Source organism: Columba livia, chromosome 2 (genome assembly GCF_036013475.1).
Source record: "Columba livia isolate bColLiv1 breed racing homer chromosome 2, bColLiv1.pat.W.v2, whole genome shotgun sequence".
Taxonomy (NCBI): Eukaryota; Metazoa; Chordata; class Aves; order Columbiformes; family Columbidae; genus Columba; species Columba livia.
This window is the reverse complement of record NC_088603.1, coordinates 154,146,975-154,158,407: the sequence shown is the minus strand read 5'-3', so window position 1 is coordinate 154,158,407 and position 11,433 is coordinate 154,146,975. Positions and strand designations below refer to the sequence as shown.

The 11,433-nt window shown below is 43.6% G+C and overlaps 1 protein-coding gene across 1 annotated transcript in view; it reads left to right on the top strand.

Annotated features, from left to right (window-relative positions):
* Positions 1-1,492: 1,492 nt before the first annotated feature.
* The window catches only part of NDRG1 (N-myc downstream regulated 1), a 39,507-nt gene continuing 29,566 nt past the window's right edge, over positions 1,493-11,433 (top strand). The window contains exon 1 of the mRNA XM_065054454.1: positions 1,493-1,638. The gene's annotated coding sequence lies outside the window, so the exon portion shown is untranslated. The remainder of the gene's footprint in view (positions 1,639-11,433) is intronic.

Genomic DNA, 11,433 nt, shown 5'->3' with positions numbered 1-11,433 from the left:
CTTCTTGTTCTAGCATTTGCACTTGTTCCATAAGTTTAGGAGCCACTGAGCTAGACAGAGCTTCCGTAACAAACACAGCAAGCCAGTGATTTGATGACATAATTTTAAAGATGTGACTTCAAAATAGGCTCAGTTGCAAATTAAGTTTTTTTGTGATAGTTTCACAGGTTTCATGGTCTCACAGTTTAAAATGAGTATGAAAAAGGTTAGGTCTTTTATGATGAAAAAAACAAAGCAAACACAGAGAAGCACTCTCTTAGAATGACAAATGCTTCTCTCTTGTTTTAGAAATACTTTTCACCCTTGCAAACATTAACTAATCAAAGCTAAGAAAATATGATAAGAAATTTCCTTTATTCTACACTTAGTAATATTTCGGAGTTACTGCTGCACAACATGGTCTCCTATTATTTTGTGGTGAAAAAGGAATCAGGCTTCCAGGGTTCTTCTTTCCAAAGGCAGCACTTCTCTGACTCAGGTGCAGAAGCTGATTTAGGAAAGAAGCTAACATGGATTTGAACAGCAGCAAGCCTTTATAGACTGGACTTTACAAGCTTATTGTATAGCCAAGAAAACAGAGAATTTAACAGTTTCAAGAATTTCTGATATCTTCCTAAGGCTACTACATGATAACATACTGTGGATTTCATCACTTTGGGTCACAGTAATCTGCCATAGAAGTGAAGTTGTTAAGTGAAATCACACACATGGGGCAACGGTGCTTTACAGAAAAGCCATAGAACAAGCAGTTCAGGCTGTCACAGTTACATCCACCCCTTAGAGGGTGGCTACACGCAGAGCTGTGTATAGGGATACTCTTTACTCAGCAGGCCAGGGCCTCTTTTTGGAATAAACGATTAGCTGTGCTTCTTGCCAAAGAGCTGTTTAGCTGGGAAACTCACACAGCATTTGCAGCACCCTCTGAACTTCATCAGAAATGTGTGAAGACATTATTTTGTTTCTACTGAAATCAGAGTTCCTTCCTAGTAGTCATGTTAATGTACAAGCACAAGATTTTGCAAGTTGGGATCTGGTAAGCAGACTTATTTTTCCATAGCAGTACATAAGTGTGCAAAATTTTGACCACCTTTGCAAGGACCCCACTCTCTCAGTCTTTTGCTCATCTTTTTCCAAGACTGCTACTCATTCAGTCCTTGGGCAAACCCCTTGCACTCACTTGCCTCTTCTCACCAAATTGTGTGAAACCCTTTCTTCCTGTCACTGTAATCCTTTGGGAAGCCGCGCGACAGGTCTCAGCCAAGCTCTGCTCCCAAAGCTTGCCCGGGAAGGGGATGTCAGAAGACAGTCTCCCCAGCCCGCGACCTGGAGGAAGGGGCGACCGCCACGGTCCCCCGCTGATATTTAGGGACCCCATGCAAACCAGGCATCCGGGTTTTAACCGCTGCAAACGTCTGCGGGCAACGGGGAGAGCCCTGAGGCGCAGGGACGGGCGGGCGGAGCCCCGGAACGGGTGGCGCCCCGCCCCGTGCTGCCGTCGGGGAGGCGGTGGCGGCGGCGGTGGCGGGCAGCGCCTCCCGGCGGGCGGGGCGCGGGCTATAAATCCTCCCCTCGGCAGTGGACGGGCGGCGGTCGGAGCGCGGCGACGGTGGCAGTGTAGAGGGAGCGGTACCGCAACAGGTAAGGAAGGCTCCCTCCTTACCTACCTATCCGTCCATCTAACTACCTATCCATACATGCGTTCATCCACTTACCTATCCATCTACCTAACTCTCCATCCATGCATCTGCTTATCCATCCACCCACACCCCGCCGCGGGCATCGCAGCCCCTTCGAGGGCGCATCTTTGCTTCACCCTGCTCCTTTTTCTTGCCGATAAATCCCTTTCCCCCTCCACCTCCTTCCATGCAGGGAGCAGCCGGCGGGGGAGCGGGGGCTATTAGCGGGGTGGTGGCTGCGCGCTGGCGGGAGGAGCAGCGGACGGGGCGCCCCGTCCCTTTTCGGTGGTGGGGGCAGCTGCTGGGTGCTGCTGCCACGGTCCGGGCTCCCCTGGCAGCAGCGGCGTGGACTGGGCTGGAAAACAGCTGTGAAACGAAGGCACATAGTTCTCCTAGGGAAGTTCGCTCCGGGCGCTTGTTGATCGTGTCTCTCTGCTCTCGCAGCCCTGTGCTGGATGTGACGCAGAGGGCAGGGTTGACTGGTGTCCAGCCTTAACTAGCAGTTGTTTTGGTGGGGTTATTGTCTTCGTATTTGATGATAAGTGCAGTTTGCCAGCTGTGCTTCCAGACACTGCTCAGGTTCAGAGCACTTCACAGTGGCGTTTGCAGTGGCGGCACAGCCATGGACTGGGTCTGATGAAATAAGTGATTTCACTTCTGCTAAGGGAGATGTTTTGGTTAGCGCTTTCCGCTGTGTCGTGGCCAATATGTGACTATGAAACACTTGGAAACTGGCATTGCTCGTTGTCTTACCCAATGCTTTATAAAGACCACAGTGCCTGATTTTGCACCCCATCCCCAGAACAGGATCCCTTTAGGCTTCAGATAGTAGTATTTACCAATTATGTTATTGGGAGATTTTTCTCCTCAGTTGTCTGTTTAAATAGGAGCTGTATTTTGAACCTAGAAAATGCAATTGTAGTGCAGGTCAAAGACAACCTGAAGCTTTCTGTCTGGACTCTTTGCAAGGTGTTGCACTGTTTTGATGTTTTCTGGATTTTTGCCTTTTTTTTTTTGGTATGTTGAATTGTGTCACATATACACAGCTGCTGAAAAACTCACCGTTCAGGGCAAGAAGTGGAAATAACCTGTAAAGAGGAGCTATCACATGCGAGAAGCCTGCCTTGCTGGTTTTAGCCTTGGCTGTGTACAGACACAACATAAAGCTTCAGCCAGTGGCATTAAGCTGTTGCACTTTGAACTTGACTCTGGGGACATGTTTTTAAAAATTCGGTGCTTTTGTTACCTAGAGTCTAACATAGTTTGACATAGAATCACTGTGTTTTTTTCACAAGTAGTTGAGTAAACAGCAGGCAGCTAATGCTGTACACTGTCCTGTGCACAGCAAGAATTTAATGACTGTGGATGAAATGGTAAAACTCAGGAGTAGGTGCAGCAAAAATGAAGTATTCCTTAAAGGTTTGTACAGTCCCCTGAGTACTAATAAGTGCTGTGCCTTTCAAGAAGAATAATGCATGAATGTATTCAGGAGGAACTGGTGTGTGTGTTTTGACATGGAAAATACAGATACTGTGGAAACATGATTCAATGTAGTAAGGAGAGACTGCTTAGGGTGTGTATGGTTTCTGACATTTTTCAGTATAAACTGAACTGATGCCATGGCATAACGGTTTGGGGAACTGCAGACCGCAACTTCTGAGTATAAGTTCCTTGCACTGCAGATCAGCAGATACCTGAACGGGATGAATTTCATCTTAGAAAACTTTAAACCAAAATTTCTACAATAAAGTTGAGAGATGAACTCATCATCCCCTTGAGAATGGGCACTGTGCAAAGTGTCTCGGGTGGAGGCGTCTAGAAGGGCTTGACAAGCTGGGGTTTTCATTTGTTTCCCTTAGGAAGAAGGGTTTCTGTATTGACTCCCTACATTCATTGGCCACTTTACCCAAGGTGACAGCGGGACAGAGATGTCAAAGTGTCAAGTGTCCACAGAGTTTGGCAGTGGCCAAAGTCATTACACCCACTGTTGAGGGAACACTGCCACATATGTCTGCCTGTGCTTGGGGACCAGCATCCACACCACCAAAAACAGACCAAGTTTTTCTGGTTTTCCTCTGCACAATGACTTTTTTGTTCTTGTCAACATAAAAAGGAATGCTAAAGCAGTGACAGATCATCTGGGTAGGTTGCATGAGTGATCAGTAAAAGCAGCAGGATTCCCCAATTTTCTTTAATGGGAGATATTCTGCTTTTGAATATTCCTTTTTTGCACCATGGCAGTTACATGGGGAGATCGCACTGCACCCTGGGAAGCACTTTGGTGTGGGAGTCTGGTCCTTAAAAACACTTACAAGGCAGTCGAGTAATTTGCTCTTGTAGTTCAGGTGGGATTAACAGTAACTGTTGTGAGAAAAATTCTTTGATTCAGATTTTTAAATCTAAGTGATTCATTTGTTTGACTGAAGTCCAACATACATCTTCTCATGATCAGCTTAAGGGATTTTGGCAAACTTCTAACTTCCCATAGAAAATACTGTTTTTCCACTTAACCTCAGCAGAGCCTGCGAATCTACTGCACAAAACATGGAGCATATATGTAATGAGACATTTCCTGCTTTTATTGTCTCAAACTAGACAAAGAGTGAAAGAAAGGATACAGAAGTGATGAAATTGACTTGGAGCTCTTCAGAATGAAGACAACCAGAAAGTGTGAAACTCTCAAAAATAATACAAATTCTGCTTTGTGGTGGATCAGCAGTGTTTACATCACGCCTAAAGCTGGAAGCTTAAGGCAGCAGGGTTGAGCACAGCCTGGGAAAACGGGTTCAGTCCCAGCAGGGTGCAGCAAGAGGGACTTTCTCTAGTTGCTCTGGTTTGAAGACTTTAAAAGAAAACATTCCGAAACCCAGGAGATGCAACTGCTTGGTATTAATAGTGATGAAATGCTGGTTCTTGAGACTAAATATGACTTCCAGCTAGAGTTTATTTATATTTAACTTCCGTGTTGCATCACAGCATGTAGAAATCTCAGGCAGAAGTGCAGAAGAGCCCACTTGGTCCTGTCACTTTTTTGCTAAATAAATACCATTTGTATTGTATGTAGACTGCCCTTTTAGGTATAAATTTATAAGTTTACCTAACGTGTGATGGTGCTGCCCCTGCAACCTTCTTAGTTAAGAACTTTCCTGGACTGTTGTCTGGGGAGCAGATCTCCAGCTGTTAGCAGGTCGAGTAAGCAATAGTTACCCCTCTGCCATCTGTCAAAAGGTTCAAGTAAGTTACTTTCCAGTACTGGAAAGGCATAGGAAGTATTCTGAAACTGTTTAAAAGGCTGAGAGGAAGGCAATCCCACTTTCAGGTTTGGTGGCAAGTGTTGCTACAGATGAGTAAAATCTGGGTTAGGCCTCTTGGAAATCAATGGCTATTGAACTTGGTGTTTCTCTCAAATGCTGGTGTTTGGTTTTGTTTTTTCCTATCTGTGTCACTTCCAGAGCCCTGGGTAACTTCAGCAGGACCAGGCAGCAGCAGGTAACCCCTGGTATTAATTCCATTTGGCTGTGGAATGGGAGCAGCAATAAGGAACCATTCAGACCTTCTCCTGAATATGTGATCGTGCATCATTGAAGTGTTATTTTGACATAGTTAAACTCAGTACTGAGTGTCTGTGAGAATCAGTACCATTTTTCACTATTTAATCCAGCACAGCAAGCGCTCAGAGGGTAAAGCCTGCAAGTATCTGAGTTCCAGACTTGAATATGCAAATTCCTACATTGGACAATGAGGGAGATGAGTTTAGTTTTGCTTTTAGCAAAGCGCTGCTGCAGGATCAGGCCTGTTTTGTTTCCCAGCTGCCGTGAGAGTGTTGTCTTTGGATAATGCCCAGCAGTTGGTTGTCAAATGGGATGTTCTCCATGCAGAGGTGCTCCGCAGTGTGCTTGCTGATGCACAACCGTGCTGCCCGTGCTGAGGAAATTTTCCACAGCTGTATCTGTTTGTACAAAGCAGGATGCATGTCAGTTTTACTGCTCTTATTTTGTGTGGCTGATCACACTTCCTATGTTTCTTTTGGGTTTTGCGCTACTTCCTTTCAGTTAATTGTCACAAATTTAACATATCTTTTTCATCTGCCAGTCAGGTTTTTTTTTTCTCTTGATAGGTGGAAGTTCATCAATGCAGATCTTCCTTTTCGAGCCCTGTTTTTTAAAACTGGATATTCTCTACTTTTCCAAGCCTTTAACTGGCTGCTTCCTGTCTGAACTAAGTATAGCTTCAAATGTACAGCTCTTTTAGCTTCTTTTCTACTATGGCTGGGTAAGGCCAGTCTGCTAATACTATATGGATGACGTAAAAAATAATGGAAAGAGCAAACTTTGGGAGTTAGTGCAGCATGAAAAACTGACTGTAAAACAAATATTTTCATGTACTTTCACTCATCCCTTGTTTTTTATGTATGTTGTTGTTTTTTTTTTTTCTCTCTTTGCCATTTTACAGCTCTTACAACTTGTCTACTTTAAGGTACTCCAATCTTCATGAAGTGAAAAATTAAGTGATAAACATCTTAAACTGTAATAGACCTGATGAAGGCTCTGTAGGTGAAGGCACTGGTGTTCAAATAAGAGAACGGTAGCGTAATTTTTTATATATGAGTGTATTTATTGGTAGGCACAAGGTGAAATGGAAAAGTAATCAGCTAAGTAGAATGCAGCTTTTAAAGGAAACCGTATTTGTGAACACAGTAAGCGGACATCCAGACGGGAAATGCACTATTAGGGAAGGAAGGATTGCTCTTGCTATGGGTTATTGCACTGCTTCCTTCAGGAAGCTCATGTGCACCTTGTCAAGCTAATGATGTCGTATTTATTCCTACTGCTATAGTTCTATAATGCGCTCAACATATTTTTTATGCATTGTATGTAACATATCCCTGCTAAATTTTAGGATACATTTGTGTCTTTGGACAAAGTTGTGATGTATTGGGTTATGTGACTATTCTATGAAATAAAGGCATTGCAGAGTTTTATGATGAACTTCATATTTTGGCAAATTCAAAATATTATTTTTTCCTAGATGAACAGGCTGCCTAGAGAAGTGGTTGAGTCACCATCCCTGGAGGTATTTAAAAGATGCATAGATGAGGTTCTTAGGGACATGGTTTAATGCCAGTGTTATGTTAACAGTTGTACTCAATGATCTTAAAGGTCTTTTCCAACCAGGATGATTCTATGATATGATTTAGGAGCATTGCATTTTTTTTTTTTCCATGTGAAACATACTGAAATTTATGAAGTGTGTAGAAAATCTCACTCCTCTGTGTGGTTGCATAACTTCAACTCCTCTGGGAAGTGATAACTGTAAGTTTTCTGCCTGATGTAATAGATGCTAACCTGGAGCATGGATGTGTAAAGGTTTTGGAAAAAAGTCAGTGGAGGATGAAGAATTGCTTTTGGCCCACTTTGAAGAATTTTGAAAGGCCTTATTTTGAGGAACAAGGAGTATTCTGGCACTGGATGGTGCTGAGTTAGAAACTCCATCACCAGTCCTATCTTTTGTGATACAGGCAGGAACATGCTCCAGCTCTTAGGAAGACCATATCGTATCTCTAGGTGCTGAAGCTTGCAGGGAATGGAAGACCATTACCCAGATCTAGTCCCAAGTAGTTCAGCATGTGCAAATGCTTAAATTTGGCTAATTTTATAATGGCTAATTTTATGACTTTCTTGGGAAGAATGTGTCCCTAACACAATGGCCTTTTGTGCAAAGTCTGAGTCCAGATTAAAACTAGAATGCTAAAGTTCATCCTGGAAAAAAGGGATTGGGAGCTCACAGGAACAAAATAATATCCATAAATTATACTTTCCTCCTCAAAAACAAACAAGAACTCTCTGACATTTGTCATGGAAAGCTTCAGCCCAGGCATTTTGGCAAGGATTATAAAGAGAACTTGTAACAGCAATGAGCAAGCAATTTCAATAGGTGGTACAACAAATTGTATATGTACTGTGAAACTGTAACCCATATAGTATGACCTACAGAATAAATGTAAATTAAGATACATCATCAACCTCAGCTGTGATGTTTTGTAACTTATGTATTCATCTTTGCAACACCAACTTCAAAAGGAAAAACATACAAAAATAAACCACTGTGTACTTGCAAGGGTGCAACCTAGAGAGCCAGACAGTGTCCCTCATCTCTGAGAATACTACAAGACTGTCCCTTCTGGAATAATCTCAGTATGTTTTTGCCTCTGACTTGCATAGAACCACCCACTTTTTGAAGCAGTTGCAAGAGAGCAGAAGCTATGAGCTATTAAAGCATGACAGATCGAGAGTGGGAGGGGGTGGGGAGCATGGCCTGACACTGGCGAGCCTCAGGAACAATAGCTTGTTTCTTGTCTGCTTAGACTGCAATCTTTGTGGCAGAAGCCGTCTCTTCCGTGATATGAAATGCTGAATGCAGCTTTGTAGTATTCGTTATTTAATCTGCTCCCGAATCCCAGCCTAGCACCCAGGTGCAAGGCAGGTGTCAGGATCTGTACCAATGCATCGCCTTTACTCTTTGTATTATTTTTGCAGTCAGTTGAAGGAGGAGCGGGACAGATGCAGAGAAGGATGTTGGGAGGGTGCTGAGGCAGTGGAAGGAGACAGGCTGGCTTGGTGGGGTTAGAAAACAAAGCCTGGGAAGGCAGCTGGTTGCTCTTCACACTTTCCATCCTGTGGTGCTGCCACCCACAGCCTGGAGTCGTTTGCAGCTGGAGGACAATATTGGCACCAGTACAAATGGGCATTATGTGTTTCCAGATAAACTTAGGCCGCCGCTAGGGTGTAGGAATTTTTATAAAAGCCCTGGATTCCCCTACCCACCCCGTGCCATCCCGCTCTGCAAGGACTGTTCACAGCCACGTCAGCAGTGAGCACACAGGTTGGGATGACACCACTCCCAGGTGCTGGGAATCACAATTATTTTTAATCTCTTTAAAGAAACTTCACGTTATTGCGTATAACCACTTTTCACAGAGGTATGACTAGAAGCAGTTTCAGGTGCCAGTTGCTGAAGAAACTTAAATTTCAGATAACTTCATTAGGTTTTGTAATGTGTCCCTCATGGAATTATGATATTATAGTGTAGGTAGTATTAAGGATTGCTACAACAGGAAAAAAAAAAGCCCTAAGATATTGCACGCTCTCAATTTCTCTGCTGGCTAGGAATAGAACAACTGCTTATTATATTGGGGTGAGGGAGGAGACAACAAGGGTATCCAGCACAAGGGAGATGGGGACAGCAGCATGTCCTTTGGCTGGCACACCAACCCTTCCCACAGCCAGTTTCTACTCCCATGAAGTTTGGGAGGACCCTGAGCTTTCCAAGGAACATTCTTCATTGCATCCCACAGCGAGAGGATTGTGCAAACTGCTTTGCAACAGTTTCCTTGCACAACATCTGTGGAGGATGAAGGGCTGCTTCCAGCTTGCTTTGTTTTGGTGCTACTATCAACGTGCAGCTGCCAGAGCATATCATGTTGTGAAGAGTAACGAGTCCCTGGTGTGAGGAACTGGCAGTTTAAAGGCTGTGTCCGATACCGGAGCGATAGCAGCCAAACAGCCCTGCGCCTGTACAGGCACTGATGCCAGTCGCACAAGTGAAAAACAGCCAGAAGAAAAGGATTGGAGATGAGCCTGGAGATATTATCTTTCTAACTGCATGGGTATGCAGAGGCCGAAGGCAAGGGTGGCTGTGGGAGATGCTCGGGACCCACACTGGCATGTTGTTCGTGGAACCAGCTGCTGGGTCTATCCTTGCAGTCCTCTCTGTGTGGCTTCACCTGGCTGTGACTTGGCACAGGGCTCAAGTTCTTGGCTAAAACATTTTGGTTTCCTAATTAGATCTGTTAGCATGTAGCATAAGTCAAAACTTTAAAATGGCTAAAACTTTAAGCCCTTCTTGTTTTTTGGCTTTGAAAGTTACTGTTACGCTACATTATGCTCTTAAAAACCCACCTTTTTTTTTTTCTGGATGCCAGCCTGAGCTCTTATTTTCCACTACAGCCTTCACTAAAGCGTGCTGGTGGAGTAGCTCACAAAAGGGGTTTGAAAGGAAATAGAAAGCAAATAGGTTAGAAAGAAACAAGTATATTGAGTATGAGCAGTGTGCTGTGCTTGAAGAGGGCTGGGTGACGGTGATGGTTATTCACAGGACATATGTGAATCAGAGGCTACTGGACAGCCTAGTTGTTTCAGTTCCCTGGTATTATTTAATTTAATGCTTTAGGTCCTGACCTTTTCTGTTTTGAAACTTGAGGTTATTTAAGGTTTACGCTTCTAAGCTTGCTTTGTGTCAGGTTATTAACTTTTAGTTGCAAGTTGAGATTGTCATGTATCACCTAAGTCTAAAGAAACCCAGAGGGTCACAGGTAGTTTAGTGTCTTCAACTTTTGATACTTGCTGTTCAAATGGTTCAGTCAGATGATACTTAACTGTCAAGTCATCTGTTTTGTTCTGTTGTTTGGTTTTTGTTGGTTGGTTGGTTTTGTTTTTTCTTTTTGTTTTGTTTTGTGGGGTTTTGTTTTGTTTTAAAGGGGAGAAACTTCTATTGAAACCTCTTATTTGATTTATTGTGTAGAACTATGTCAGGGAAAATCAGTAACTCAGTACACAAAGGACCTCGTGACAGCAGTGCCTGAACAAAGACTAGCTTAAACAGGGCATAGTGTGGGCAGATGCTAACGCGTTAACTCTTTTGGACACTTGCAAAATGCATTATTTTGAAATGAATCACAAACAGGAGCATTAGATTTGTCAAGTTTATTGTAAAATACCCGAAATGTAAACTGCACTTAATGAGACAGTGTGTTGTGCATGATAACCATACTTGGTTGCTATTAACTGATGTCTACCTGTCTCTTGTTTAGTGGAGACAAGTTTTTACAAGCTGCTCTTCAGTTTACAGAAACCATCATTTTTTATTTTAGGGCCACTCAGACTAGTTTGCAGCACTTACTGTTAATGACTGGAAGGGGTCTAACTGATTGTATGTAAGGCTCAAACGCTGCTCGAACATCGCAGTAACTTTACTTGCTTTATTGTCAGAGGCTTGAGCTGCTTCCTCTTTTTTTCTGACCTGAAAGTAATGGATATCTTTGCTAATCAACTTCTGCACAGCTCTGGGGTCATCTTAGCTCTCCATCCTTGCCTCATCCCTGCTTCTTTGATAGTGTTTTGAGCTGCTTCAGATGCACAAATCCTCAAATTGCCACCCATGTCCTTCCTACCTGCTTTGGTGACTGAGCTCTGAAGTCCCTTGTGGCTTTCAAGTGATAAAGTGCAGAGTGATGTGACAGGCTTGGAAACACCTCCCATGTGTGTCCATGGAGCCCAAGTCTTGCGTGGTGTCTCTCTCTCTCAAAAGAGAGCAACACCGGTGCCTGGAAGCTGTGGCCATCAGTGCCCACGGCTTTCTCCCTCCTCTCTTTGCCATTGGATGCTCATGAGTATTTAATCGCATGTGTAAAGTCATTGTTGTCCCTCCTGCTTGCCCAGCCTGCAAAGATGGCAATGCCATCAGGCTGCTCTGGTGAGGTCACCCTTCTGTATACCAGTATTCAAAAGGAGAATAATCTCTGCTGCCTGTGTTTAAAAAAGTTGTTTTAAGGAAATTACCTCCTTTATGAAACACTCAGGAAGGAGTCTTTTCCTATTCTTTGTTTTCAATTGTAGAATGTAAATACAAAACAGTTGGGTATGAGGACAGAGTATGTAGTGCTGGCGGCAGTTCCTCCAGCACATCATGGACATGAGAC